Below are 25,559 nucleotides of genomic sequence, written 5' to 3'. Positions count from 1 at the left end.
ATTTCTTAACCCAGACATTCATCTTTTAATGATTTGTCTCTACCACTGGAAATTTACAGGAAGTGATTTCAATGATGAATTAAAGGAACTACTTCAAGTATTTTCCCAGTCACTGTTCTCAGTTCTCTGAGTTTCCTCCCTTTCTCCAAGGCTGTCCTTTTTCACATTGGTACACAATTTCTTTTTATTGCTGCTTTTATATGTTCTAATCCAAGAAAAAAATTAGAGGCACAATCTTCTGAATCTGGAAGTGCTATACAAAGTGACTGACAGCACATCATACCAGCTTCAAATCCAGGCCCTAACAGGTCTTAGCTTTATCACGTTGGCAAAGTTACATGATATTTCTTACTTTTACTTATAAAAAAGGGAAATTAATGATTACCTATCAGGATTGATTTATAAATTACATGATAAAATATGTATAAATTTTTAGCAACACTCCCTGGTATAAAATATATGCCTGATAATTTAAGATTTATACTCATATACTCATAGTATAAGATTTATACTCATTTTGTTTTTTTGGCTTCCTATAATTATCACTTCATTGGTCCAGCTACTGCTATTGGCATGATTTATTGGGGTCCATTATTATAGCAGTCTACCATAATACTTAAGGAAGTTCCACAATCTGGTAATTACTTTAAAACTTTTCTCTAAACATAAGCCTCATTTTTGTTTTCAGCAGAGAAGATTCAGTTTGGCATAGAACTTTGGACTAAGAGTCGACAAATTCAGACAATTAGTCCTGACAGCCACTGAGTGAATTTCAAAAATAATAATTATATTATTTTTGGTGAATTATTAATTATATTATTATATTTTTATTATTAATATATAATTATATATTATATTTATATAATTAATAATTATATTAATTATTTGGGTGAATTTAAAAAATAATAATTATATTATTTCAGTTGCATATAGTATTTTACAGTTTACAATTTGTTTTCTAACTTATTCTATATCAATTATTTAAATCAACAAATGTCTTTGGTCTTAGGTTTCATCATTTGAAATTCAAAGGATTTGGAATTACATAATCTCTAAAGTGCCATTTAATTCTAAAATTCTTTAAAAAAATTGATACTTAACATTATATAATTGCATTAGAATTTTACTGTGAAGTTTTAGCACATAGCAATTTTTAATTTGAAGCGAATTCTGCAGATAATTAAAAGGCATATTTAGAAGGAAATTGATTTTGTTTGCCTGGTAGGGTGCCATTTATTGAATTACCTTTTGAAGGTAAATTGAAGCAGTCTAGTGACTTAAAAGAGTGATGTGTCATCTAAACTGCAAAATTTATTACATAGAATGATTAAAACATAGGAAGATTATGGCGCCCAAACTAATTCATTTCAAATTTAAAAACTGAATATGTACAGTATATTAGGTTTTTATCTAGGTACTATGTCTAAAAGATGAATAAAATATTATTCATAGATATCTTACATCAAATGCAAGTCTAATTTCATTTCTTATATCTATCACCTAGTCCTTCAGACAGAACAGCATAATAATTATGCCATCATGATGCTTTTTTTTAAACATTTAATTAATTTGTTTGTTTATTTATTTATTTTTGAGGAGATTGGCCCTGAGCTAACATCTGTTGCCAATCTTCCTCTTTTTCTTTTTTCTCTCCAAAGCCCCAGTACATAGTTGTATATCCTAGTTGTAGGTCCTTCTAGTTCTTCTATGTGGGACGCCACCTGGCATCAAGCATGGCTTGATGAGCAGTGAGTAGGTCCACACCCAGGATTGGAACCGGTGTACCCCGGGCTGCCGAAGTGGAATGCAACTGCTACGCCACTGGGCTGGCCCCTATAATGCTTTTTAATATATAAAAATAATTTCAACTAAGAAAAGAAAAACTCTGGTATGTGATAAAATCTGATGTGTAGTAGTTACTAACACATTTGCCATTTGATAAAATGTTTGGAATTTTTGAGACTTGAAGAATTTAAGAGAAATTTCTAAATAGAACTGTTTACCATTGCTTAGCCTAAGAATTTTATATCTTAAATATTTTGGTAGACTACTTGTAGATTTTTAGGCCCTCAGTTTCTTAGAGTATGCTAACCTGAATTCCATCTTACACTTTTTTATAATGTAAGATGGAACTACCTTTATTTACTTTATTCCATTTGAATGCTCTGCTCTTACTCAATTTTATTCTGAGGCAATATTGGGCTGGAAACAACCAGTTGTTCCAATAAGTATTGGTTCCAGACCATTGCATTTGGATAATAATTTACTTACTTTTTAATTTTCTTATCATTTCCCTTGATTTTAAGCTGTGATCTCCGGTCTCACTGAGAAGAACATACTTAGTACTGTCCCTACAAGCAACGCCTTCCATAAATTAATGCTACTTTATTGAGTGGGTAGGGAAAACAGTGACAATTCTCTAAGACTATATTAGAGAACATACATAGTGTATGCCAATGACTTCCCTGTTCCTTTTACACTTATTTTCTCTGCTCTACTGAGTTCATTCATGATAGAATAACCTTTATTATGTAGGTATAGTCAACCCTCATTATTTGCAGATACTGTATTTCAGAATGGCCTACTCACTAAAATTTATTTGAAACCCTAAAATCAATACTCAAAATACTTTCTGATCATGTGTAGATGTGTGAAGAGCGGTAAAAATTTGAGTCACCCCATGAGTACGTCCCAAGGTGATGCTTTGCCTGCTTGTTTCAACTCTCATACAGAGACGAACAGAGGATGGGGATGGTAGTGCAGTGCAGTGCAAGAAGCAACAGGTCTGGGGCCAGTTGGGTGGTATTTGAATCCCAACTCTGGCAGCTGTTACTGAGGAGGCCTTGGGCAAGTCACTAACACTTACAAACTTCATTTTCTCTGTAGAAAATTAACAAATAGAATCTTCTAGAATGTATTGTATGTAGAATTTAAGATTATAATCTATGTGATATATATATATTTCCCCTAGGAGCAATGGTTCAATATTCACTAATTCAGTGTTTGTGGTGACTTTATAAAATATTACTGGGGACAATGAGAATTGATTGTATATAAATACATATATATACACATATCACATATATACATATTACATATACACATATATATTATATACTACCTTTATTTAATATGTTATATTTATAATATATATTACATATATATATATTTCCAATATATATATGTAATACTTTTTGTCAGTAGGAAATATTCAATCTCTAATTTTCTGCAAGAATTACTATTCAAAAATCTGTCAAGGAAAAATTAAAGCTATCCTAAGTATAACATTGCAAGTTTTACATCATCTGCCTTGAACTCTCTCCTAGGATCATCCCTGTAATTCTACCTACCTACTGGATACCTTCACTTGAATATCTTATGAGTACTCCATGATTTTCATTATCTAAAACAAGACTTCAGACCCTGCCAAATTTTTAAGCATTGTTTATTCTTCAACAAGCTTAATAGTTTAGTCTCTTCCTAGATATCTAAACTACAAAACTTAGCATTGTGCTTAATATCATGGAAAATAAGGATGGACATAAATAGCCTTGAGACTGGGTCCTGGCCCTTCCACTTACTGGCAGTGTGACTTTGGGCCAGTTACATAAACTTTCTAATCATTAGTATCCTCATGTACTATCTAGAGTATTGATAATACAAGTACCAAATTTAGAGTTTTGTTTTTTGTGATTGTACATGTGTTTACGTGAGTATTAATTCAATAATATGTATAAGAAACTATAGAGTACCAAAGACATACTGAATCTTACTATTATTTTCAAATATACTGTTGGTGGGAATGCAAATTGGTGCAACTACTGTGTAAAACAGTATGGAAGTTCCTGAAAAAACTGAAAATATAACTACCATATGATCCAGCACTTCCAAACTCTGCCTCTGAGTATTTACCTGAAGAATACAAAAACTCTAATTCGAAAAGATATGTGCACCCCCATGTTCACTGAAGCACTATTTACAACAGCCAAGATATGGAAATAACCTAAGTGTCCATTGATGGATGAATGGATAAAGAATTTGTGGTGTGTGTGTATATACATACATACATATATATATATATATATATATATATATATATATATAGTGGAATATTACTCAGCCATAAAAAATAATGAAATCTTACCATTTGCAACAAGATGGATGGATCCTGAGGGCATTATGCTAAGTGAAATAAGTCAGACAGAGAAAGATAAATACCATATGATCTCTCTTATATGTGGAATCTTAAAAAAAAAAAACAACAAAACAAGCTAATGGATACAAAGAACAGATTGGTGGTTGCACGAGGCAGGGGGTAGGGCCTGTGAGATATCAGTGAGCTAGTTTTTTTCTTTTTTTTTTTTTTAGTTTAAATAAATTGAATAAAATTTTAAAAAAATTCCTGTATCTCTCTAAAAAGTCTGTCTACACACCAGTCTGCATTTCATTCCGGTTTAGTACATAGTTTCTCTTAGAAATATTTGCTTCTATTGTGCTTAGGATACAGCAGAATAAGAACTACTGCAGTATTACAAAGAGCATACCACTGGAATCAAGATACTTGAATTTAACCTTGGTCTGCCTTCCACTATCTGGGATGTTTAACTTTATATACAACAGTACACACAACGCCTGCCACATTGTATGTATTCAGATGGCCATTGACCGAATGGATAAAGTTAATTTTCCCTATCTCAGTTTCTTAATCTATCAGAAATAGATTTTGTTTAAAGATTGCTGTGTGAATAAATTAGATAATGAACATAAATGAAATATCTAGAGTAGCTGAGGGTGACTAACTAGTTATTAACTGGTAATCATTCTTGTTGTTATTATCTAAATTTTCATTAATAGCATTCGTGATTTCCTCACATATTACTTGGAATGGAGGCAGGTTTAAGGATAGAACAAAGGAGAGGCTTCTTAGGGTGCTACCTTTGGAGGTATTTGAGCTACATTAAAAATACATGAGTTAATTGTTGATATCTCATGCTGAAATCAGTCTGTATTCAAATGATTCAAATATTTTCTGTCTTGAATCACTAGCCTTCATTGCAATGCTCTCAGTTAATTTATTTCTTAGTTAATTTATTGTGCAATTATTTATTGAGCACCTGCTCTGTTCTTGACTTTACACTAGATACTGGGAATATAGTGTGGAACAAAGTAGTAAGGGTTCTTACCCTCAGGGATCTTGCTGCCTAGTGGGAAGTATAGATATTAAATGATAGATCACTATCATTTACTAATTAAATGTAAAATTTTAGAGTATACTAAGTACTACAGGGGTATAATATACAGAGTTCTATGAAAGGGTAAAAATACAAATAAGAGAGGTTGTTTTTGCCAAGGACACACAGCAAGTGAGTGATGGAGTTTTCATCTCAATGCTATGACTCCAGTAGTCACATTCTTTCTGCCACACTAGGCTCCTTTCCTTTATACTTTTAAATTTAAATTTTCATATTAACTTTTTAAATAAAATTCTGGATTTTTTTACCTAACATGGAATTATTTCTCTCTGTTATGACCATTTTTTGTACAAGTGTTTTCTTTATATTAACATAGTATTATTATACCTTGATTATTCTTGTAATACTTGTTTGCATGGTGAGATTCATTTTAAATTCAAATATATAAAAAAGTAATTGTATATCCACTCTATTAGATGAAGGGTTTTCACAAATAATTTTACTCAAAAGTAGACACATTAATTAAATTAATTACTAAAAACAAAGCAATCACCATGAAAAGACATGGAGAAATCTTAAATGTATATTACTAAGTGTAAGAAGCAAATGTGAAAAGGCTATGTAATATATGATTCCAACTAGATGACATTCTAGAAAAGGCAAAACTATGGAGAAAAGATCAGTGAAAAGATCAGTGTTTGCCAGAGATTGGGGATGGGAGAAAGGGATGGATAGGTGGAGTGCAGAGGAATTTTCGGGCAGTGAAAATACTCTGTATAATACTATAATGATGGATTCATGTCATTGTGCATTTGTCCAAACCCACAGAATGTACAACGCCATGAGTGGTCTCTAATATAAACATGAACTTTGAGCAATTATGATGTGTCAGTTTAGGTTCATTCATTGTAACAAATGTTCCAGTCTGGTGGGGGATGTTGATAATGAGGAAAGCTATGCATGTGTCACCGCAGGTAGTCTATGAGAAGTCTTTGTTCCTTCCTCTTAATCTTGCTGTGAACCTAAAATTGCTCTAAAAAATAAAGTCTTTAAAAAAAGAAAGCAGTCATTTTTAGTAGTTAAATATATGAAAGAGTAACATTTCAGATTTTGAACATTTCTAAGACAAATCTCCTTTTGGTTAACTAAAGCATCATGATCAACTCTTTTCAGTAATTGTTTTTCCCCACACAGTGAGGAATAGCCCTAAAACTGTTTTACAATACTCTTGACAAACTTTACAGGCTGATTTAAATGTGTTATCATGAGGTATGTTCACTTGAAATATCTTACTACAATTACAGAATCCTGATAACTTAAAAAATATATAGGAAAATGCACTGAATTAGAAGTTCTTACAACATAATTGACCTAATATTAAATCTGTCTCTACATATAAATGGACTTTAAACTTGGTCAGTTATGTTTTTCTCTGCATCACTTTTTTGATCAATAAAATATTAATGATTCTTATTGTCCCTTCCAGATTTCTAATCTTAAAATCTCCAAATGTGGCTAATAGTATTTTCTGGAACAAAAATACATCCAGAGCCTTGTGTAGGCCTCTCCCACACTGACTCTGAACTTGACCAACATGATTTACTTTGGGCAATTGGACTTGAGCTCAAGTGACACCAGTAGAGGTTTGATAAGTGCTTGGGAGATAGCCTTCTGGAATATTGCTACCACCAAAGGAGGAAGCCCAGTGAGGCCACCTTGAGAGAGAGAGGAGAGACAGAGAGAGAAAGAGAGCGAGACCCAGATATACCAGCTGTCCCAGATGAGTTACTTCTTGGTTGCCCTTACAGCTGAAGGCAACCACAGGTGTGAGTCCACGTGGAAACTGCAGAAGAACTTGAACTAACTCACAGAATTGTGAGAAATTATAAATTATTGGTTTAAGCCACTAAATTTTGAGGTGATTTGTCATACAGGAAAGGCTAACTGAAATGAGCAATTACACACAAATTTAGAAAATCCCTCAAGTATTATTTGATCATATTGGAAAAGGCATTTTAAATATTGTTATTAATTTTCAGACCATGCAAATATTATAAGTTTTGAGGAAGCAATTAAAGTTCTTTAGCATTTTTTCCCCCAGGGAAACAGATTGCAGAGGAAAATCAAAATTCAATAATTTCTATTTGGCTAATGGCTTCTATTTAAGTCAGCATTACCATTAATGTTCAAGACCATTATCCGTGAACTTTCCGTGCAATTAGGAAAATTCACAAATGTTCAATATAATTCTGAAATCTGAAAACTCATTAAAACGTCTATTGAGCAATTGGAAGCTCCTTGAAGGAACAGGCAAGTTTTTGTTCCTTTTTATGTCCACTAGTATAATGGCAAGCTCATGCTAGGTAGTGAGGGATTATGGTATCAAATAATGAGAGTAAGTCTCTACTCTAGGAACTTTCATGCGCAGAATTTCATGAAACCAAAGAATGCAAGTTCCTAGAGTAGAGGCTCACTCTTGATAGTCACAAAATAATTGTAGTTATATCAGATTTTAATATGATTATTTTTAATTAGATAAATGACATAATGTTTATAAAACTGGAAGCTTTCTAGGCTTACTGGTTTCTATTTTTTTTTTTTTTTTTACTATTTCTTTATGAGTTCCTTTAAAAACTTGTGATAAATTGCACAAACTTGTGATAAATTGCACATACGCATGATGTACTCATTAGCTATTAGCAGTAGAACATTACAGATTTTACTCCTTCATAGTTGATGTCAACTAAACTTCTTGTTTATTAATGTAGTCAAACAAATTTCTGCTTTTTTGCAGCAGGTAGTATACATAGAAATTTTCTTGATCATTTCTTGGGTCTTTTGTAGTAATACATTGTAGAATTCTGTGCGATGCTTTCCAGTTAACTTTTTCCAACAAAGGATGACTTTTGAAAGCCCCTCATCTTTTGCATATTTACTGCTTCTCTAATGTATTTAACCATAAATTTAACAAATTTCAAAAAATACAAAAAAAAGTGAATTTATTATTATAAAACTATTTGTACAAAAATGTATAAAATTATTATAAAATAATTTATTCAAGCAGCTCATGTTGATTGTCTCTGTGATAATGAGCTGATACTTAACATTGCAATTTCCACAGTATTTTTTAGTGCTTTGCTCATAGTGATTAATCTTCACAGAAACCCTTGAATTAGGAAATTTATTATTCCTATTTTACAAATGAAGAAACTGTGGGACAGGGAATTTATATAACTTCCTCAAGATTATATGGCTGTTAAGTAGTAGAGCTAGATATTGAACCCAGGCAACTTGGGTTGTATCGTCATCTTCTGTTTTTAGCCTTGTGCTAAATGCTCAGAGATGTGGAAGAGAATGGTAAGATACAGTTTTTAAGTTTAAAGTGTCAGGGAGACAAACAGCTGAGAAGTGCTTGACAAATATGTAAAATGGCATACATGAAAGAAAGCATTGTTTAACACTAAGTTGTGTGGTAGACAATAAGCATAGCAAATTATTCCTTTTTTTTTTTTTTTTTGGTGAGGAAGATCAGCCCTGAGCTAACATCCATGCTAATCCTCCTCTTCTTTTTTGCTGAGGAAGACTGGCTCTGAGCTAACATCTACTGCCAATCCTCCTCCTTTTTTTTTTCCCCCTAAAGCCCCAGTAGATAATTGTATGTCATAGTTGCACATCCTTCTAGTTGCTGTATGTGGGAGGCGGCCTCAGCATGGCCGGAGAAGGGGTGCGTTGGTGCGTGCCTGGGATCCAAACCCAGGCCACCAGTAGTGGAGCACGAGCACTTAACTGCTAAGCCACAGGGCTGGCCCTGCAAATTATTCTTATTAGAACTAAGCAACAGCATTTCTTTTACTTATGTGAACATCAGTCCCTACAACAATCCTGTAGAGGTAGATATAAATATCACCTTTTAATAAGTGAAGAAATTGAAGTTCAGAGTTTAAATAATTTACCCAGGGCTAAACAATAAGTGATGATGCTGACGTCTAAGCCTCGTGTCTGTGTGGCTCAGAGTGTGTTCTCCCTTTGTTACAGCACATGGAAGAGAGTCACATTAACAATAATTGGGCCTGGGGAAAGAGGGGCTGGGACTTTCACTTGGGCTTAAAATGTGGGGAAGTTTGTAATAGATTCAAAAGAGAAAGAAGGACACTGCAGAAAAGCAGGGAGAGACTCCCTGGATAAAGTAGCCTTTGGAAGTCAGGCTGAAGAGTAGAGACGGGTACTGGAAATTTTTGAAGGGGTGAATGAGGGTCAATTAGATTTTTTTTTCCTGAGGAAGATTCATCCTGAGCTAACATCTCTGCCAATCTTCCCCTATTTTGTCTGTGGGTCATCACCACAGCGTGGCTGCCGACGAGTGGTGTAGGTCCATGCCTGGGAACTGAACCTGGGCTGCTGAAGCGGAGTGTGCCGAACTTAGCCACAAGGCCACGGGGCCAGCTCCTCAATTAGATTTTTTAAGAGTAGACTAGCCTATATTATATTGACTATCTTTAAGCAAGGAAGTCAGCTAAGAGACTGTAGCCTAGCGAATTAATCAGCAAGACAGAAATCTTTGGCGACAGAAATAGAAATGTAAGGAAAGATACAGACATAATAAATTATATTCATCCTCATAAAACCTTACTTCAATAAAGCTCTTTTCAAATGTACATTTATATTGTATATAGACCAGATTGGCTGACTGAATATAAAAGTGCAAGAGAATAATAAAAACCAGATTATTTCAAGATTAATTTTAGATCTTTATTGCATACAAGCTGTTAGTTTCACTGACTGAGATAGAGAAATTGGAAGGAGAAAATAATTTGTGGGTTAAAGTGATAATGAAATCAATGATAAATTTATTGAAATTGAGGTGATATTGAGATAACCAAATGAAAAAATATAAAAAAGGTAGTTAGGGACATTTGACTAGATCCAGGAAAGCAGACAGAACCTTAATGATGTGATCAACAGCACATTCTCCAAAGTTGCGGTCTTAAGAAAAAATGACACAGAAGGAGAATAATAAGCAACAAACCTTCAGAAATGTCCACAGCTAAAATGTGGGAAGAAGAGAAGTCAACAAAGAAAACCGAATAAGAGGAATCTGAGAGGCAGGGAGGAAAGCCTCGATAGGGTACCGTCTTAAGAATCAGACACATGAAGATTTTACAAATCCAAGGAAGTATTTTAAAGGTAGAGGAAAATTCCTCAAGCTTCATATTAACTAAACAATATTACTTTCTCTGAAAATGGAAATAAAGGATTGAATGAATGAAGAATGGAGGACACTGTCTATTTCCTTAGTTAACAGCTCTCATTCTTCACACAGCAATATCCTGATTCTTTGAAAGGAAAAAATGAGGACAACAGATGTAACATAAAGAATCAAAGAAAAATTATCTTTTACATTTGGGAAATACAGATTAATATATAAAGATGTACCTACATGCCCAGGGCTAAGCAAGTGCTTAATAAATGTTTGCTACTAAAGATATGACATAAAGTGAAGAAACTTGAGTTATCTTTTGAGCAGACAGAATTTGTTCATTAAGAAATGAAGGAGACTATTTATTGAGCAAGTACTATCTTCTACGCACAAGGACCACTTTGAAAAGTTGTGAGGGAAATATAAAGTAGTATTTATTATAAATTTATTGCCATTAATGTTATGACTAACACTTACCTCATTAGCTACAGGAACTCAATAGTAAAATAAAGAAAAAATATATATATATACTATTATCACCCTGTAGGGTGGAAAACTAAGCCATGAATTGTAATGCAACTTAACCAATTATTTCTGATTAAGTTCTTGATCATATCAATATTCAGACACATATAGAAAATGAAGAAAAAAACTGTATTAACTATCCAGTGTCAACATGGCGATATTTTTGCTTTACGAATATTTAAAGAAAAAAAAGAGAGACTAAATTTGACCAAGTGTAAAGCAAAATAATCTTAAAAGATCATATTACAGATCCTAAAGATATACCTAAACTTTAAAAACACACACATATACACACATATGCACACACATACTCCTCAGAAATGGATAAAACTGAAGTTTCTCCCCCTTTATTTCAAGATACTCTGAATTTCTAGGCAATTTATCAAAATTATTCAAATGACCCAAACTTCCCACATTCTTTTTTCTGTACTTTTTAAATCTTGGACATAAGTTCATCCTCAGTGACATTCCATCTTTTAGGTTAAATATTCAATAAAATAGAAAATAGAATCAAAGGATCAAAATAGGTAAGGATTTTTAAATGAGCCAAATTTTTCAAGTGTAAATATTAAACAAAACAATATATATGTGTATATAGATGCATACATATATACACAAACCAAATAGGGTTTGGATGGATGTGTGTATCTATAGCTATATCTACACTCAGCCTTTTGAAGTGTTGACTCAGGGAAAATAAGGTAAAGGTGCTGCATTTAGACAGCACACTTACATTTTCTCTCCCTCTGACATAATGTGGAGACAAGTAAACAGTAAATTTCATACCTGCTGTAAAAGAAATGTAGGATAGATAATCATTGAAGAAATGTATGTTAGGTTTTTTTCACATCCTTTTTTTCTCACTAACAAGTGCACAGAAAGTATAAACACAGTAAGATCAGGCATTTCAGCTCTTCAGTTTTTCCCATACAAGTGCCATCCTTTATAATTACGAAAAGTGCTTGCTAATTAAGCATCACAATATCACTTAAGCCTGTGTATTTTGTTTCTTTATTCTTTTCTTCATTTTCACTACTGTTTTCTGACAAAAAGTAACTTCTGACTTGATATAACTTCACAAGAAATTTTCCATAGTGAATAAACAAAGTGTTTTCAATAAAGTTATTTGAATCTAAGTAGAAAAGGTTGTAAATAGTCACTCTCTTTCATGTTCCAAATTGGAAAAACTTGAATATCACTGTCAGTCTTATCTGTTTCAGACTGAGAAAAATTAATGATCCATACACAAGTACTCTAAGTACAATATTTAGGTCACCAGACAATGACTCACTTCCTAGAAAACCACCTAAGATTACTTTGTTTCTAATTTTTTAATCGATGTAGCACTGACTCAAGGAAGCCTCTCTCTACATACTTACATGCATAAACAGACACACGCTATAATTGGAAGAGCCAATTTCCATTTGACCCATTGCTATTAAACATTTATAAATTCATAATTTTCAAGCCTCTTACAAATGAGAAGTGACATCTATTTGCATTTTTCTTGGAGATCTGGTTTTGACTGTCAGCAAAAACTGACTTGTGACACGGCAAACTTTTTGTCAAAATGCTGTCAAAATGTACACAGGCTACGCACTATTAAAAACATCAAAGATTATATATTTACATAATATACCATCAATAATAAAAATTTGTTTGAGATTACGCAGTGTTTTTCTGAATAATTCACCACAATTAAATACCCAGATAAAAAGGATAAAGGGCAGGAGCTAATCGTTCTTCAATAACTTGTAACTCAGATCACCCGTGTTAGGATCAAATATTTCCATGTTTTCATTTGTTTGAGCAATTTGATGAGTAGATGCAGACGTTCTTTTATCCAGCAAGCCACTAGGGACTTCAATGCTTGCCCTTCTTTCTTCCATTTATGACCTTTGTCTATTTTTTTCATTTTCAAAGCGCTTGCACACTCACTCAATTCTTTTGTGAATTATTTTATCAGTTTATTCAACTATGTTTGAACACTTGCTACATTATTGGCACAATCTGAGATATCATAACTAAAAATGTAGGGAAGTCTTAACTTCTTACATGAGCAATAAGACATGTGTAAGACTGGTCAATCATAATGCCATCACATGGATCAACCATTTACCAGGAATGTTACCCTTCCCACCACCTCAACCTCTGACTATTCTCAAGGAGTCATAACTTGTACCACTTTGTTCAGAGACTTGGTCCCAGGCCCACAGATTTCTCATCACTACTGGTTATATTTTCTTCCCTCTGCTTCCTTTTACCTTTACCACAGAGGCTTGAAATGCAGGGGTTTTGCTTTTTTCCTCTTTTTCAGAGGTGAGGACAGGTGAGGGGAAAGAAACCAAAGCTTAGATTTTACAAACTCAAAAAACAATTTTGAACGTCTTTGGTCTAACCTCTATTTTAGGTGTCACAGTTATGTACACATACACACGCAAGCAGATATTGACCTAGAGTCACATCAAATAATAGAGATTAAAATAAAAGAGAATGACAGAAAAGTCCATTGAGCTCTGTCCCCCAATATCCACCAAAATTCTGACTCTTTGATTGACATGGGTATACTTAAACAATAACCCCCACAGCACTGGATAGCCTAAATGAGTCCAACACTTGCCTTGAAAAAAAATGCTAGCAAGGTATGTAGACAAATAACTGTTATATAAGAAAAAATGTAAAAATTCCATCAAAGAAGTAGGAGAGCAATTCTACTTAGGATGATCATGAAATAACCCTAGAGGAGATAGTAGCTGACTCAGGATTTGATGGAGAGACTGCACAGAGTCTTTTTCTGAAATCAACTCCCCACTCAAACCAGAAGGCAAAGTAGGGAGGCAGGCTAGTCCAAGAGTCAATTTGATAGTCCCTTCGGGCTGGGCATTGATGGAAAAGTATGTGGGGTCAGATGTCACAAGAAATTAAATATGACTTTAAAGATCTTAATCTTTTTTGGCAATGTTTATTAAAAAAAAAATCAGAGAGTTCTAAGCCAAGGTGTAAAATTATCAGTGTTTTAGAGTTACTAATGTGGTCAAAATTCCTTCCACTGATACCCAAAGGTTTGATTCACTCCAATTATACAATTTAATTTCTTAGGAATACAATCTGAATGGCTCAACTCGTATTTTGTGCCAAGTTCTGATTAGTTACTTTGGCTCACCTGAATCCAATCATCAGCGGCAAAGGGAAGAAGGAGATGTTAGTTTAAGGAAGCCCTTTAAGTAGGAGCTAATAATTTGGCAGTTTCACATTGGAGCAATTATAGGCTATGCCAGAATGTTATTCACATGTTCACTGCAAGGAGCAAAAGACAATGTTAGATGCTACATATTAGTGTGGGAGAGTTTCATAGTTAACATATGTCAGAAAGTTCTAGGGAAGACCTACACAGAAATTAGGGCAAAATAGACTTTTCTTGATGCTAGAGATCATTTTGTTGTTTGTATAAAGTTCCGGTTTAAAAAACGCAGAGGAGGGGCCAGCCCCCCAAGCACAGCGGTTAAGTGTGTGCCGTCTGCTTTGGCGGCCCAGGGTTTGCAGGTTCCGATCCCAGGCGCACACAGACACACCGCTAGTCAAGCCATGCTGTGATGGTGTCCCATATAAAATAGAGGAAGATGGGCACAGATGTTAGCCCAGGGCCAATCTTCCTCAGCAAAAAGAGGAGGATTGGTAACGGATGTTACCTCAGGGCTAATCTTCCTCACAAAAAAAAAAAAAAAACAGGTTAAGAAGAGATAACTAGACTGAGTTGTCCTAACCAGAAATTACTCTCAATATCTTGATGCCCTTTTGGGAGAGCCAGTGAGAAGCACAGTTCATAAATTGATTGCTAAACATAAAGCACCAGCGATGTACAACTTAAAATAAGTTGTCAAATGCAAAATGTTGTCTTATTTGCTCTGCCATAATATCTAGATAGTAGAAGAGGCTGCAAGTGATTCATCACAATCTGTGTTTTTCTCTTCTTACGGGGCATACTGCTAACTGCATTTCCCAGCTTCTTTTGCAGTTAGGTATGGTGATCATGTGATTGAATTCTAGCCCACGGAATGTGACTTCCAGGCCTAGACATCTCGTTCTACTCTCAACCTTGCTCCTGCATGCTCTTTCCCCTTTTGCTGATCTTTCCAAGATTCTCACTTCACCTTACCAAAAACAAAGCATGAAGAATAAGAATAAGAATGTTTTATTTGCAGGTTTGAACAACTCAGCCTAACTGGTGAGTTATCTGTCCAAATAGCTCTTCAACAAACAATTCTGAACATCTATGCAGAAAGTACAGTAGATTAGAAAAACTAAGTTGCCTACTCATGTTAGGTATAATGGTATATAAATATCCTCTTAATAACATTTTTAAATAAAGAAAGAAATTTCTCAATTACAGGGGCTCAAACCAAGAAAAGAAGACATTGTGTTTTATGTTCAAACAAACCGTTTAGATTTTAAATGTTAGTAATAATTTCAGTTGTCATTTTAGTTGCAGAAGAAGTCATTAACTTAATAAGGAAATTTCAACAGAAAAACATACCCCTTTTAACTCAGCAGTGTCCCAATAAACCTAATTCACTAAAAATTAGCTGCTGCAATTTATAAGAGCACTTATCAAGATGAATCACTTCTAGATGTAATTATCCTCATTTATTGCAAGTTATGGAAAAAATATGAAGGAAACATTTTTTTAACTGAAGGAAATACGTTGGAGTGAATTAAATCCTCAGCATAACAACACATACACACACACACACACACACACAAATTCAATCATTGCTGTATACAATCATTTTAATGTTTTAACATTTGCTGTTTTTCTAATTTATTTGAATTATCTATATTGTTTTATATATTTTATTTTTCATTGCACCCATATCTGCATTGATCTAGCTGTTTTGTGTATATTTTAAATTCCATTCCAAATGCAAATGTAATTCCCTGTATACACTGATTTAAGAATCTTAATTGTTGGACAGGGGCAAGATGCATGTATCTTATCAATACTTAAATACATATAAATACATATCTACATTTAGATACAAATACACAGTGTTACTACATGTTAAATACTTGGCACATTTAAGTACGTATATTTAAAAACTGAGACTCTAAATTTTATCTTAACATTTCTTTAAATTTAAGGTGCATATTCAATCCCTATATCCTCACTATATTTGGTAGCCTATACATCTATATGGACTAGCTCTAACCTGACTCATCTCATCGCCTGTAAGTATCTGTGCTATAGCCACATTGGTCTTCTTTTAGTTCCTTGAGTGCATAAAACTTGTTTTGGCCTTTGCACTTTTAACACAAGCTTATTTCTCTCCCTTGGACATTGTTTATGCAAATTTTTATATGCTTAATCCTTCTCATCATTTAGGTCACTCTATCTAAAATATAGATTTTTCGCATATCACTGTTTACTCCATTTTCTGCTTATATTTTTATTCCATAGTGCTCATTACAATCATAAATAATTTATCTTATGACATGTATTTGTCTATTGTTTATTTTACTCACTACCTACCACCAGTTTCTGTGAAGTTCCAATAAAATCAAAGCCCTCGCAGACTATATTTTGATGTTCTGCATAAGAGTTAACATATCCCTGAAACATGACAGTTAATGTGTAATGTTGATTTGCTATAAAACAAATGCCAGAGGCATATGGATATGTTTATTTATATACATAAAAAATTTCTGGATTGATACACAAAAATTAATGAGTAGTTAACTGTGACATTCAGTGGGAGACCTCAATGAATAAGGAATCAGGGCTTTGGAGGAAAACATATCAGCGTATATTTTTTAGATATTTTGATGTTTTGTAAAGTATGCTAACATATAAGGTATTCAGAAATTAAATAAAGAAAATGAATATTTTAAAAGTTATACATTTGTGTGTGAGAGAGAGAGAGAGAGAGAGACGAGAGAGAGAGGGAGAAGAAGAGGAATAGAAGAAAACAAGAAAATAAAAGATTGGTGAGAAGATACCTGAGAAGCCTTTAGGGGACATAGAATAACGTGGTTAGGAGCTCAGGTTCTGAAATCAGACTGCCAGGTCCCAATTCCTGCCCAACAATTATTGACTGTGAGACATTAAGTATGTGACAGATTCTCTTTTTACTTTTATTATCTTTATTGGTAAAATGGAGATAATATTAATACTTCCTCATGTTAGACTTAAACCTGTAATAAATATCAATAAATGTTCTCATTTATTATTCAAAAATCTTCATTCTATAAAACAATTCCTGAAATAGGAAATAAATTATTATTTAGTATTATCATTATGTCCCATTAAATGTTTTTTGAATCAATTAGAATTTGTGAAGTTGAGATGCATCTCAAGGGGACCCAGAATAAATATTTTCTTCTTTCTTTTTTTTTTTTTTTGTGAGGAAGATTAGCCCTGAGCTAACATCTGTTTCCAATCCTCCTCTTTTTGTTGAGGAAGATTGGCCCTGGGCTAACATCTGTGCCCATCTTCCTCCACTTTATATGGGACGCCACAACATCATGGCTTGATAAGTGGTGAGTAGGTCTGCGCCTGGGATCTGAACCTGTGAACCCCGGGCCGCTGATGCGGAGTACACAAACTTAACTGCTATGCCACTGGGCCGGCCCCTAGGAGAAATCATTTTTATTTGATTATTAATCTTCTAACATGACTAAATCTTTACTTGTTAATTAATTAAATGTGGCACTAAAATAATGGTTTATATGCATTTGATATATAAACACTCATACGCTAAGCAACAAAAACAAGATGTCTTACTATATATTGAACATTATCTCATCTATAAAAAAATAGAAAAAATTAAATAGGAAGTACATCAGTATTGTAATAGTGATTGCCTCACAGTGGTGGAAATTTGGGAGGTTTTATAATTTTCTGTAGACCCTCTAATCTTTCAAATTCATTACTTTGGTTATAGTTTATGGTCAGCTAAAAAATGAGAAAGATATATAAAATGAGAAATAATGTTTAAGCATTTTATATTATTACTGTTACAATCAATTGTATATAATTTAATCTAATTGTTTTTGATTAGTTTCCACAATTAACTTTATCATAAAACATGTATTTATTAAACAAAATAGAGTAACGTATGAAATCAAATTTTAGATGATTATGTAAAGGAAAAACCATCCTAGAAACACACAGCAACAAACCCACCTGTAATTCCCATACTAGCCCTTGCTAACTGTGACTTTAAGAAAATCACATATTTTTATCATTGAAGATCATCAACGTTTATCTGGCATGGTCTGAGTGAATACTTTTTGCTATGTAAAGTACTAGATCCCTGGGCCTGAATAACCTTTTAAGATTTTTATTTTCAATTATTTACTTAAAGAATTGGTGAAACTTGTAGAGGGGAAACTCAGGCTTCGCTTTTGGACATTGTAAATGTGAAATACCTGTTAGGCATCCAAATGATGAAGTTGAGAAAGAAGCTGGATGTAGAAGATGAAGCTCAATGGGCAGATCGGTGCCAAAGAAGCAAATTTGGAAGTCTCCAGCATATCAATGGAATTAACACCCTGAAGACAGAGAAAACCTTTGAGGGAGAGGTTGTAAGTAGAGAGGATGCGGGCCCAGGATGAAGTTTTCAGACAACTGAAGTTGAGTACATGAAGGAGAACTTACAAAGAAGAAAGAGGAGGGACTAGTGAGGTGGAAAGAAAAAGAACATGGGAGTCAAGGGTACTGTCATGAGAATTATTGTGAGGAGATAATAAAATGTTCAATTTGACAATACTTTGTAAATAGAATGTGATAGACAAAAAATTACTATTTCCTTCATTAAATAAGGTAGACACATGTTGCCAGAAGTGATCTGGAGCTGATAGTCCAGTTTTTTTTGGTTAATGGATCAGGTGAACTAAATCTAACAAGGTGATATTTGTCAATGATAAATACAATTAGGAGAAGAACACCCAATCACTATAAAAGAATAGATACAAGATGGGAGAATTGTACCTTAGCATAACATCCTGAACAAATATTGTGAAGTGACTAAGATTCAAAAGTAAAGTAAGCTGTGCAAGATGTCAGAAAACTAGTTAGTGGTCAGGATTATCAAGGTAGTTACAGCCAAGACCACAATGTCCAATCGGTCTCGCTGTGAACCTCAACACAAGTAATGTAATCTCTCTGGGTCTCCATCTGTAGTACCTACCTCATAGTGTTCTCTGTGGGAGTAATTAAAGTAATGGTCTCAAAGCGCTCATCACAATCCCCAGCACAGCGCTCAATATGTAGTAACCGAGATCACTGCCACCACTACAGTCAATAGGGATTCAAATCAGGTGTCTCTGATTCTAACTGACCTGTTCTTACTCCTTTAGATAGTAAGACCTTTGGTAACATTGCTATAGAAGGAGTTCATGTATTAGTTGGATCGCAAGACCTTAGAGAACATGTTCAACCCTGAAATATCCGTGAAAATTTGATGAAATTATGAATTATTTTAGTTGAAGTCTATTTTTCCTTAACAACTATAAAATCTTGTACTGTAATTCTGAATATTTCTATGTCTGTCAGAGAAATTTTCGATTTGTGTATTCCCCATATATGTCCTCATATAAATTGCATTGCCCATATGTACATGACATAACACGAGAATAAATGAACCATTCAAGCCTCTCCAAGTACACTATTTCCAAATAAAGGATGGTGTACACCAATACACAAGAAACAGTGTAGGTTTGGGAACAGACAGAACTGGCCCAAACTTCAAGTACTGCATTTTATTGGTTGTACACTGTAGTCAACTTATTTGACCGATCTGAGACTTAGTGTTCTCCCCATTTGTCAGAGTAGATGATGCTCACCAAATATTTAATATTTTCTCTTACATTTCAGGTTAAGCAGATCCATGTGACGAGCTTGGGCAAAGTGTTGTGAACTGAAGAGACACGTCATTTCTAAGCTAAAGCATAGAGAGAGTGGGTGTGAGTTTCAGTGTGAGCTCTCTGTGTGTTCTCTTCCCTATCCTTGCTATTGTAGAGGCCCCCTGTTGAGATAGTAAAACCACAAAAGTTCCAGAAGACTTAATCCCTAAATTACCTCATGGGCAACACTTGAGGAGTCACCTAGACCACAGCAGAATTTTCTTGAGCAAGAAATAAACTTTTATTACTCTTAAATCAATGATTTGGAGATTATTTATTAATATGGTATTGACAAATGTACTTCTCATCTATAAAAAGATGACAGTTCTGTGGGGTTGCTGTAAGTATAGAGACAATGTTCATGAATAGCCTAGCAAAATGAGTATGTGCAAAAAATGGTAATTATGAATATTGTTATTAAGAAAGAAGTTAAGTCTTTGTGGCTCACGTCATAGGGGAATTGTCAAACTGCCTTTCATATAATGAAAGGAAGAATATATTTGTCTTTCCAATATCACATTGCAATATTCTCTTTATAAGCATCATTTCTAACTTTAAAAGATGACATTGATGCTAAAAGATAATCTAGAATCGATTACATCAATAAATTTTTTAGATTTAAGCCACATCACTTTCAAGCATTTTGTCTACTTGGTTGGGATTATATTCTTTGTTAAGAGATATATCAATTATAGTCCTGAAATTGAACATGAGATTAAATTTTAAATAATACATACCAAATACTCTCGATTACTGTCTCTGCTGAGAAATTAAGGATAGTGTTCATTTGAATTAAGAAATATTTCTTAAATTATCAAAACAACACTCCTAGTATAAATGGGGGCTTTCTAAATATGTACACCATTTCCACAGCAATTTGGGGGCACCTGTTATATGGGAACATGCTTCTGAAAATGAATAATAAAAACAAACACAGCTGTTAAAGATAAGTCATTTTATCTCTCCAGTTACTATCAGTAGATTTTAAAATTCCTATTGGTAAAAAGAAGGTATTAAAAATGATTATGATTAGACCAGTCATGACTTACGCTGCAATAAACTTGCCATATGTTATTTCTTAACACAGTCTTCAAAAGGTGTCAGAAAACTTGAATTATAATAAAAACTTCTCAGTATAGCAAGGAAAATTAAAAGCTATGCATCTTACTTTCTGTTTCATAGAACTAGAGGAAATGATTTAAATGATTTAGCTTCTTTACCTGCAATATACAATATAATGTGATACACCATTTCATAAAACAAAAACCTCCAAACCTCAACTCACTAAGGTAGATTTACTATGCTAAATTAAGCATGGAATATAGCCAGTTTTCGTACATCATTTTAGAAATGGCAAAATATTTCCAAAAGAATGAATGCTATCTATTGTTTAATCAGAAATATGACGGATGACAAACAAAACACTGACGTCGCATCAAAATGCATTTTTCAAATTTTCTCTTAGAGAGGAAATCAAGGCTGTGAAGCCAAATGCACCATATACTCCTAATCCTGCTTCATTCATTACCTTCTTTAATGAGCTAATTAAAGGATAAAACAAATTAAATCATTTGTCTCTTCACCTAAGATTGTGTATGTCTGGGTCTGGAACTGTAATTTTTATGATAGGTATGGCATTGAGCGCATTGTAGCACTGAATATATAATAAACAATAGTAATAATGACACCAGTATCTTCTGACAAGTCCTATTTGATCTGCTTCCCTGATTTTTGAAAAAGACTTTCAGTTCTCTTAGCCCATAAAACACACTTAGTAAAACACAATCTGTTTTAGGTAAGTCACAAAGCAACAGCATCCCTGTACCATCAAGCATAGGGGAATTTATAATCAATGTTAAATTCTAACTCCCTCCTTTTAAAAATTACTTCAAGAAACCACCTATACCATAAATCACATTTGTTAGCATCCATCAACTCCCCTGTATAGACTGAATTCACTTAAGATATTTTTTATCTTCAGAATTATACAAGTTAGAAAAGTCTCCTCTCAGCATCTTGAGTACTATTATATCATTCTATTTAATAATAGTACTCATTGAAGTCAAATATTAGACTTGATGACTTCAGCAATACCTATCAGGCAAGATCAGAGATATACATGAGGATGCCCTTCATGTATTAAATCAAAAGAAAACATAAATATATTTAATACTAAGCATATCTTTATAGATGCAAACACAACCTCATTTACCTTAAACAATATGATTATAATGATAATGGAATCTGAAACTCAAAACATAATGTGCACACACACACACATTTTCTATTTTACCAAATAAACTAAAAGGAAAATTACAATTATTGACTTTCCTTTCTACCTTTTAAACCAGTCATTAGCAATATTACTGATATTTTCAACATCTTTTCTTAACCTCCCCATCACATTTTTGTTCTAAATAAAACCTGGTTTTCCTCACAGAACCTTGCTTTCTGTGTTGCACTCTCAAGTGGTCATCTTTTCTCTACAATACTCTTCAGAGCTCTGGGCTGGGAGGTGAGGTAAACGTCCTTTTTGCACGTCATTGCTGCTTCTGGAACTTGAGCCTTCCATTCTCTCTACAAAGCCCTAGCTTTGAATGAAGGTCAATCTACACTGCCACTAAACTTCCTTCTGATAGTCATCTATACCTCTGGAGTCACTACCCTCATTCTTTGAAGATTTGACATCTAGATACTGTCTCCTCCCTCCCACAGGAATCTGGACATCCTTGGTGATATCAGTATCAAGAGAGCAGTCATTCCAATACCCTTGCCTTTCAGTTCCATAACCTCCTTTACTCTAATAATCTAGCTATTTACCATACTTCAGGCAACTACTCTGTGTTATATATTACATCATGTCATTACCTAGAACCTCATTCACTTCATCATAGTAATTTTACACACCCCACTCTCCAACCTCTACCTTCTATTTTCTGGCTCACTCATTCTAGTACCCTGATTCCAGCAAACCCTCTCTAACCTATTGACCCTAGCAGCTTTCCACTCTCCCTCTCCCTCTCCTTCTCCTGTTCTCATTCTTTCTTCACCCAACTTAGATATTATGGCTCTTTGTATAAACACTCCCTTGCATACATTCTCAATATATTCCTTATTTCTCCCATCTGACAGAGCCTCAGCTCTGGTTAAATCCCCTCCCTTGTTACTCTTTTCTGTATCTGAGCAACTGACAGTATCTAGAGATAAAATATAGGTAAAATCCTACATCCACCTTCTTATTGTGTATCTGTTCATTTTCTCCTCCGAATTTGCTCTCTCCACTCATGTTTTTCCTATGGGGGAAATAAACAGCACATGCAGTTTTTAGCTTCTCAGACCAAAATCCTTGCGAGCATCCTCGACTTCCTTTTTTCTCTCATATCCTGCATCATATATCTGGACTCATACTACATTTCACTTCCTCCACTATCACCTTGCTCCAACCACAATCCACTCTCGCTTGAATTATTGCAATAGTCTTACATCATGCCTTTATCCCCCTACAGTCTATTTTCCATGTTGCCGCCAGATTGATTCTTTAAAAATCTATACCAGAACATGTCTTTCTTCTGCTCTAATACTCCAAGACTTCAATCTCACTCAAACTAAAAGTCCCTTAAATGGTCTACAAGACCCTGAATGACCCAATTCTACCCGTCCACCCAACATTCAGGTTCTAGTCGCTGGTCCTTGCTGCCTCTCTTAGCTCCACATCTAACCTTACCACTCGAAGTGTGTTCCTCTGATTAGCAGCATTGCCATCACCAGGGAGCTGGTTATGAATGCTGATACTCAGGCCCCACAGTATATTCCATAAAAGAGAATCTTCATGTAGAAAAGATGATTTTCTATGCAATTCTTATTCACATTAAAGTTTGAAAAGCACAGATGTAGGCATTACTTGTGTAAGGACAAATAACCAATTAAAAATGAGGCTTAATTCCCCCCATTGAAAATAAGGGAAGAGATTTCCCTCTTTTTTTAAGAACATTTACCTTAGAAAACTTGAGGGAGATCTCGAGTCCAGAAGGCAGCGTAAGCAGACTCGGAACTCACCTCCTCCCGTGGACACAGCCAATTTACAACTACTCGTGGAAAAATTACCCCTGAGACAGAACTGAAAACTGGATAAGAGGAACTCCTGCAACAACGGACAATCCTAACTGAGGTAGAAGAGGCAGAGACTCCATTCTGGAGAAGAAAAACGCCGCCTTCACAAGCCGCCAGCTTCATGGCCGCCGGGAGCAGCTCACAGGTACGCAGCCTCACGGGAGGCGCAGGGCCCGGAGCCGGGAGCGCCCCCGCTGTGGGCATTTTGTGGAGCCAGCACAATCGAGACCAGCAGCATAATATCTGACTTTGTCTGCTACTAAAACATTGGGGAGCACCCCCAGAAAACCCAGTTCACAAAGAAACTAAAACCGGCTCTTAAAGGGCGTGCGAGCAAACTCAGCCATTTCAGAAAGCAAACTAAAATCACCAGAAGGAAAGGTGCACAGTGCTGTGGTGAAAAGAGACTCACCTGATAGGCCCTGAGTGCATCTCAGTGAGGGGTGAGACCTCTCCAGGGACTGGGACAGTGGCGGCGGCCATTGTTGTGGCCTGGTGTGAGCGTGCTGTCACAGACGCCATTGGAGTTCTCGCTGAGGCCTGCTAGCCCAGGGTCTGCCCCACCCACTAGAGCACCGATTTAATCCAGCTCAGCCAGGGCAGGCAGCCCACCCTAGAGACTGGCCCCACCCAACAACAAGCCCTCAGGCAACGTGTGGGCCTGCATAGATTGGTGACTGGATTCTCTGCAGCCTGACAACTGAGCCGACTTGAGTGGGGCAGGGTGTGCACAAGGAGCGGGTGGAGAGTGTGGGGCAGTGGCGGAGTGTGTGGGGCTCCCACCATGGAGAGACTGGGTCCACTTGGGGAGGTCGGGGTGCTCACACGGGTCAGGACTGTGTTGACTGTGTGTGTGCACCTGTGGGCAACAGGGCTTGTCAGCTGCAGAAGACTTGTGCTTCTCAAAGACCCACATAGGAGGTTTGCCCCACCTTCCAAAGCCTGAAACAATTGGGTGCTCCCGTGCCTGAAGCCAGCCCCACCCAGCTGCAATCCTCAGAGAGCTGACAAGACACCTAATAGGCTAGAGGCTTACAGCAATTGTAAGGCCCTGAGCCTAACAACCTGCCACGCTGGGGGCCTACTCACTTAAAAGAAATACTGCAACACAAATGTGGAGTTAGAACTTGCAGCCAACTGTACTGGGGATCCCCACACCTGATAAAGAGACTGAAGGGCCCACAACAAATACAAGCAGCTGAACATTACAACAGCTGGCCTGGAGCATAACTTGGCCTCCCTGGGTGCCTATAGGGAGAGCAAACAGGCCACAACAGAAGGACACATGTAGCCCACATAGGGGTCACCCCTGGAACATTGAGAACTGAGGGAAGCACACTGGAAGCCTCCTAAGGCATCACTTACATAAGGTCACCTATCCAAGAGCAGGAGACGTAGCTGACCTACCTAATACATAGACACAAGCACAGGGAAAGAGGCAAAATGAGGAGGTAAAAGAATACATTCCAAGTAAGGGAACAGGGCAAAACCCCAGAAAAGGAACTAAGTGAAACAGAAATGAGCAACCTACCCGACAGAGAGTTCAAACTAAGAGTGTTAAGGATGTTCACTGATCTGGGGAGAAGAATAGATGAACTCAGTGAGAATGTCAACAAAGAAATGGAAGATATAAA

The 25,559-nt window shown here is 35.3% G+C and overlaps 1 protein-coding gene across 1 annotated transcript in view; it reads right to left on the bottom strand.

Annotated features, from left to right (window-relative positions):
* The window catches only part of CNTN5 (contactin 5), an 824,990-nt gene extending 800,583 nt beyond the window's left edge, over window positions 1–24,407 (bottom strand). The window contains exon 1 of the mRNA XM_087433624.1: window positions 24,338–24,407. The gene's annotated coding sequence lies outside the window, so the exon portion shown is untranslated. The remainder of the gene's footprint in view (window positions 1–24,337) is intronic.
* Between the last annotated feature and the right edge of the window lie 1,152 nt (window positions 24,408–25,559).

The sequence above is a fragment of the Ceratotherium simum genome, chromosome 7 (assembly GCF_057802395.1).
Source record: "Ceratotherium simum simum isolate JZ-2026a chromosome 7, ASM5780239v1, whole genome shotgun sequence".
NCBI lineage: Eukaryota > Metazoa > Chordata > Mammalia > Perissodactyla > Rhinocerotidae > Ceratotherium > Ceratotherium simum.
Note: the sequence above shows the minus strand (reverse complement) of the source record. Positions and strands in the feature narration are given on the sequence as shown.